Source organism: Adiantum capillus-veneris, chromosome 3 (assembly GCF_014529385.1).
Source record: "Adiantum capillus-veneris isolate H3 chromosome 3, ASM1452938v2, whole genome shotgun sequence".
NCBI classification, from domain to species: Eukaryota; Viridiplantae; Streptophyta; class Polypodiopsida; order Polypodiales; family Pteridaceae; genus Adiantum; species Adiantum capillus-veneris.
Window position 1 is genome coordinate 107,748,793 of NC_140933.1, and position 7,007 is coordinate 107,755,799.

At 42.5% G+C, this 7,007-nt stretch overlaps 1 pseudogene; it reads right to left on the reverse strand.

The window, feature by feature from the left end:
• Positions 1–3,186: 3,186 nt before the first annotated feature.
• Positions 3,187–3,860, reverse strand: LOC147461458 (uncharacterized; annotated as a pseudogene).
• Between the last annotated feature and the right edge of the window lie 3,147 nt (positions 3,861–7,007).

Genomic DNA, 7,007 nt, shown 5'->3' on the forward strand with positions numbered 1-7,007 from the left:
TAAATGCACTAATCATTTTTCATGTAAAAAGAATAAAGCTTTTCTACTCACCTAGATTAGTTGCATTTGAAGAAACAATGTAAGTTCCTTTGTCTCTTATCTTCAACCGCCGCTTTTGCTTGGACAACCCACCTTTACTATCTTTTCATCAATGTCTCCATTAGCTGCTTTGATATGAAGTTTGGACTTCACATGTTCAATCATGCATTGGCCAATCGATCCGGTCTTCTGAAACAAAGGTATCCATTTCTTGTCCAAACTACATTCCACAAATATTTTTGACAAATTCTCATACTCTCCAAGAGTGTCAAGAACAACACTAAATATGGGATAATTGTCCCTTTCAAAGGTGGAAACTTCAAGCAAGGCTTCATCCACCTTCTCCTTATTTTTGGAATTCATGTCCACTTTTGAGAGCTCCGCCATTTCGTTGTTGTTCTTTTGCTTTCTTATTTTGCCCACTCCAAGGTGGTGCCAACGAGCCATTGTGTTGATGTGTGAGTGTAGAAAGTTAGAATTTGTATCATGCCCTCCTTGCCCATATGGATTCTCACATTCAACACACCAAAGTTGGAACATAGCTTTCCCATCCTTATCTTTTGACATCAACTCAAATCTATCATGACGCTCCATGGCTTTAAGTTTCTCTTTAGCAATCTTGACATCTCCTTCCCACTTTCTAACCTCCTTTGTAGAGGCTAAAGTTCTCTTTAGCATCTTGTGGGAGGTAATAGACACATCTTCACACATAGGAATATCATCATTACCAACACTAGGTATTTGGTTATATATATATATGAGGATCATTGCTAGAGCTCAAGGTACGTGGATCATTGCTTAAACGCTTGGAATCCACTTGTGGACGCTTGCATGCATTACTTTTTTGTTTTTTCCGAATTGTCACCTCCTCCACTTCAACTTCCCACCTCTCCACTTGTGATGGTGCTAAAGGAAGCATTTTGAACCCTCCCAAAAACACAAGGTCATCACAAAATATCTTGTCACAAGCAATTTTTTCTCTCAAGTCTTTGTAAGTACCCTTGAACTTTAGAAGAACAAAGCCTAAAGTTGTGTCTTGGTCTAAACTACCCTCATTCAAATTCACGACAATCTTCTTTTTTGCCATGGGTAGCTCAAAGTATCCTGGAGTATATATATCTAAATAAACAAAAAAATAAAAAAATAAACAAGTACTCATTTTAAAAAATTGTAGTAACTTTTTACAAAAGTTCAAGATCACCCTAAAACCTAAACATTCACTATTGCATGACACACACACACACACACACTCTCTCTCTCTCTCTCTCTCTCTCTCTCTCTCTCTCTCTCTCTCTCTAACGTGTTGTTAATCTGTTGACTAATGATATATATTGCATTCCTAGATCAGTGTTTCCTACTCGGTTTGTAACTTACCTGAGATGATTTTGGATACCTAGCTGGCTTACCTTTCTGCAAGTTGTCTCCAACTTAATATAGTTTTGATTATTTGAGGTATACCTAAAATGTTTTTTGTCATACCTAAAATGGTATTTCCTACTGGCTTTGTAATTCACCTAAAGATAGCCTTGGATATTTATTTGCAAGTACAGCATGCAAGTAAGGCTTATGCATGGGATTTGACAACAGCTGGACATGACATGGATTCTATACATTTATTTGATGCTTCCTCATATTGTCCTCAACTTCCTCTTACCCAGCCATAGAAGTTGCCACCCCTGGTTGGGCTACACTCCGCACTCATGCTCACTTCCCATGAATCCTGCCAAGCACCTACTCTTTGCACTGTCTCTAGTGCGCCCAGGGTCCGTGGCCTCCAAACCTGGCTCAGCCCTCTTCAAGAAATCATTTGTGTGGAAATTTGCGATGACACATGCATAATTCCTTCCTTTGATCACGAAAGACCATGCACAAAGCAGTTGTTCCATGAAACGTAAAACCCTATGTTGGTAAATACTGAATAAATCACGTTCATGTGGTATATACCCTTCAAAAGAGCTAGGGTTTACATAATCTCAATCCCTCTTATAATCTACTGCCCATGGAGCTAATGCCAACATCAAAATGAATCCATTCATCCATTTCTGCCTGAAGATGGAGAGAGAGAGAGAGAGAGAGAGAGAGAGAGAGAGAGAGAGGAATCGCCTTTTCATGTGGGCCCCTCCAGTGGTTGAGAGAGACAATACTGGTTGAGGTATGTCACCTATCAGCTCGCGAGTGTGTGCTCGAGAAACGATTTCTGTTCAAGCCTCTTAAGCTAGATAGAGAGTTAAGGGAGGATGGAATAGCACCGCTAATGTTGTTCGAATGCAAAATGAACTTGCACAAGGCAAGAATTTGGATGACTTGTGCAAACAACACACCACCAATCCCTTTTGCGACAAGCCGGACGATCACGGATCGAGATAAATAACAAGCTGCCCCCCTTGTCGTTTGTCCAGGTGGACATTTTGAGAGAGAGAAAGAAGAAAGAAAGGGAGCAGGCGTCCAGGGGGTTTTCCATCACAATAGAACTGCTACGAATGGGAAGCTCCTTTAGAGTGCAAATGCGTGCTCTCACTTGCCTTGCTCATCGCCCTGCTCCCTGCATGCCTGGCTCTGCTCTACGTGTGAGGGGGGAGGGGGGGTTAATTGCCACGTGGACAAAAATACAAACGGGGGAGCTTATTATTTATCCCAATCCAACGATCACCTACTCTTGCATGCATTTTAAACCCTCCCACTTGCCTTGGCATGCTCCGAGACACACAATGCTCTGAGACACACAATCCAACATGTCGTCGATAGACTGCAGCAACAAGGAAACACGGTTTTATCTATGCAACAAAGAGGCAAAGAGTCTAGAGAAACATTCTCTCGAGGGATGCATGTCCAAGTAATCCGAAACCTGATTCTACTAACGAAACTTTGTTGGGAGAGTATTTAAACTGAAAATGCTAATGAATCTTTGTTACCAGAGTATCCAATGTGGAGCAACAAAATATGTCATATAAAATTGAAAGAAAGGAATGAAAATACATATACATCGAGCTTAATTGTTAGGAATCGAATAGGATTGTAATAAAGAATTTAATCACTTCACCTAGCAAATGAAAACTAATGCTACTTGAAACATACAAGAGAAAAGCTAGAATGCAAGAACTTACTAAGAGGAAAATTTATTACTTCACTTTCAATCAACTCCTTGTGTTATGTCAAAGTAGTAACTAGGGAAGGAGTCAAACCTAAAACAACAGAAAGATCATTGGAGTAACGTCTTTGGTAGGGGGGGAGGTGGTATGGTATACCACGCTCCCTAGTCTAGATCACACAGCAGAGGCAAGAAATAGTTTTCCTCGTCACGGGTAGTCATATAGATAAGACTCCCCCCAGGACATGGTCTTCACCTCGAAAAACTTGTAGCAAGGAAACTTTCCATCAATGTTACCAAAATCCTGCAAAAGGTCAAGAGGTGCAAGTGCAGCTTCTACCCAGTCAACAAAAACTCCATCGGTGTGCGGTTGCAGCTCCCACACTGCAAAACCCCTTCGGAATGTCATGACAGATGCCTTCGATACGATACTCAGCTTGAGCTACAAACACCGTGCCCCCATGCCTGAATAGGGTATTCCCATGCGGATATAATCCAAACTTGTCTCTTCTCTGGGTCACTGGAAATCCTTTCCCACCCACCTGGCTCCACTCATCCAGTACCCCATTGTAAGCAAGAAGAGCACATCACATGTATGTGAAGTACAAGAAGTTGGCACGCGCCAGCTCCATTGCACCACCGACCTTAGCATCGTCCAAGATGGAGCAGGGTCTTCCTGCCTTCCAAGTCGCAACGTCGGAGTCGTAAAACTGAAGATCCCGAGGAAGATCATGCATAGCTGTACGTTGAGACATTAAGAACACGTGGTAGCTGTGTTCATGAGCAGGCTAGGCATGCAAGTAGATGTTGCCCAAGACAACGTCTCCGTCAGCATATTTGAAAGCCTCTCTGTGGTTGAGGGGTGGAGGAAGAATGGTATGGGCATTAGTGGCAGGGTTGAGCACCAGCATGTAATGAGCTGAGTGGTCGTAATGACCGCAAGGGTGGAGACCATCAGGGTCCAAAGGGTGAAAATCATGCACATCTCTCGAGTAGCCGTCATCCAAGGCTTGAAACAGTGCATGGTGATGAACAAACTCAAAGGGGTTGCATACAAAGCAAAGGTCTTACGTGTTCTGCAGGCTACTTTTCTCTCTATATGCAAGCGTAGGTGACTGCATCTGGAGATGTGTGCACACATGATAGAGGGAGCTTAGGCCGCTTGCAAGCTACTAAATGTACTAAGAGTCCTCCTTCTCATCCATTGAAAATAGCCCAGAGCTTCTAGGCCCTACCCTTGTTGGGCATATCTTGTTATAGTGTGTTCTCAAAGACGATGTTCCACACATTCAGACGACGTTCCAGAAAACGTTCTTAGATACTGACTAATGTGTAGCCTAAGTAAGCGTTCTTTTCAGACATACAATCCTCACTTGCAACCTCTAACGACTGTGCCTAGTTTAGGTGCCAATGTGTTCAGCTAGTAAAAGAGAGAGCCAAAACTCTAGTGACTGGCCGAGCACTGCTTGCCCAATGCTTGCTAAAGGTTGAAGAAAATCTTCAGGGAGATTTGAGTCAGGGCATATGGGAGTACTCGACAAGCCTGCAAGGTTTTCTATTTGAGGCCTTTTTCTAGAAGGAATCTAATTAAGAGAGCTTAGGGAGTCCGAGATGTGGGTCTTTAATTGCAGAAGAGAGTGGGAGATGTGGTGCTTTGATTGTCCGTTAACTTAATAACGAGATCCATACTTAAGGGGCCGCACATCGCATAAGTCATGCATGGCCCCATTGCAGTCTGTGATGTATCTACCGCTCACCATGCAGCCAAGTAGGTTAAACCCAGAGAGAGAGAGAGAGAGAGAGAGAGAGAGAGAGATCAAATGTTCTGAGGGCGTCCGCCAAACGCCTAGGCACAACACAAATTAAAAAACTGCTCAGGTGTACCCTATTCTATTGATTATCAACGTACCCTATTTGATGCTTGATAAAGCTCAGCTTTCCTCACAGCATTAGAGTAGAAGTCTATGGTGGATTAGAGTAACTCTCAGGCCAAACGTAGAAAAAAAATATGGAAGGTACATGTACCTGAAATCTTGTAGCGTTGCAGTCAAGCTACAACTCTTCTGCATTCTTGAAAGCCTTTGCTCTACCCCTATCCCTCTCTCTCTTTCTCTCTCTCTCTCTCTCTCTCTCTCTCTCTCTCTCTCTCTCTCGCTTCACAACTCAAAATAGAGCATGTTCAACCCACATGCCATTTTTTGGCAGTAGCTACTATTGAATTCTCATGCAACTTTGGAACTTGAGCTCTTAGACCTACATCACACACGGACACGAACGTAGTGCACATTGACATGGGTTTTGTAGTGTGAATATCCCAATACTCACTTGATTATTGACATTAACTCCTTCATGAATACCTCAACATGTTGTAAGATGCCTTTTTGAGAGCATGCCTACTTGCTTTAGTTTACGTTAAATGTTGGCCAGCTTACAATTATGGCCAAGCACCCGTAGTCGATTGTCAATAAAATGCAAGCGACTGCAGGTGGTTGACCAGAAGCGTCAAAGCGCTTTCAACGAGAAACCTTCAAACTCATGACCTATACCCTTAGGGCCTATCGACTTATCACTTTGCCTGAGTGTGCATGCCTAAGAATGAAGTGCAAACACCTACTGATAACTAATGACAAGCTTCAGCTCCCCCAAAAAACATCATGATCGGCACAGCGGTCACGCCTACCTACAATGCCAAAATTTAGAAGAGAAAGTCCACAATTCAATGCCTTGATGAAAGAGCGTATGTCTTTTCTTGAAAAGGCAAAGTGCTAAATCAGCTTTCCAAAAAAGCAATGGAAAACTTAAAAGGAAAGCAAATACCACCCCGAAATGATGTCCGTAAGGCAAGTAAAGACATTGTCAGGAGGGGATGCCGAGAGTGTAAGCCATCTTGTAGTTTGTTGATGTTGCAAAGCTCCCTCTTAAGCTTCCAAGAGTTCTTCATCTTCAGCATCTACGTCCATGTCTGCCGCACATTATGCTTATTGCTGGTGGAACCTACTGTCACTCCCCCATTAACACTCTTGAGCTTGAAAATCTTCTGTGTTGTGGGGCTTGATTCCTAAAGAGCTACCCCCTCCTCTCTTTGACTCTGTTCGGAGCTCCATATGCCCTTTACTTCTTTTGTGCAGCTGTGTTGTTGCTCTCACCCACATGCACCTCTATCGTATGTTGGCTTTGGTGGCAATGAATGCGCTGAAAATAGGAACCAAATCAAAGATATCAAGTTGTTGCATCAATGAAAATCAAAGAGAGAGAGAGAGAGAGAGAGAGAGAGAGAGAGAGAGAGAGAGAGAGAGACGCTTCCTTGAGATCTCTCATTGAGAGAAAGAGAGAGAGAGAGCATTAGGAAAAAATTGGACCCCCTTGGGGCCATGTAAGGATTCCTAATTTTAAGGGATTAAAGCTAATTTTGTAGGGGATGGAGGGAACAAAGACAATAAATAGGGCTACTTTTGTAGTTCTCTCTCTAACTTCTCTCTAGATAGGAGAGGGGGGGAAAGTAGGGAATGAGGGTGGTAAAGTAGGAGGAAGAGGGGGGGTAAAGTAGGGGAGAGAGGGGGGTAAAAAGAGAGAGAGGAGTAAAAGTAGAGAGAAGAACCATTCTCTCTCTACCTATCACCAAACAAAGAGAGTAAGTAGTTATGACAAAATCCACTTTTCAGTTCGTGCATCAATTCACCCCAAAAAATGTTTTTTTTTATAAAATCTTCAAAATGGATCTTTTAAGCTTTAAAAAGGTCCCTCCTTTGAGAATCTATCTTTTAGAAGAATCTAGCTTTTATAAGCTCCAAATCTAAAATTCCTTGGGTCCCTCTCTACATTAATTCCAAGAATAAGTAGATAATGCCACATCATCAAAACATCCATCTAATAAAGTCTA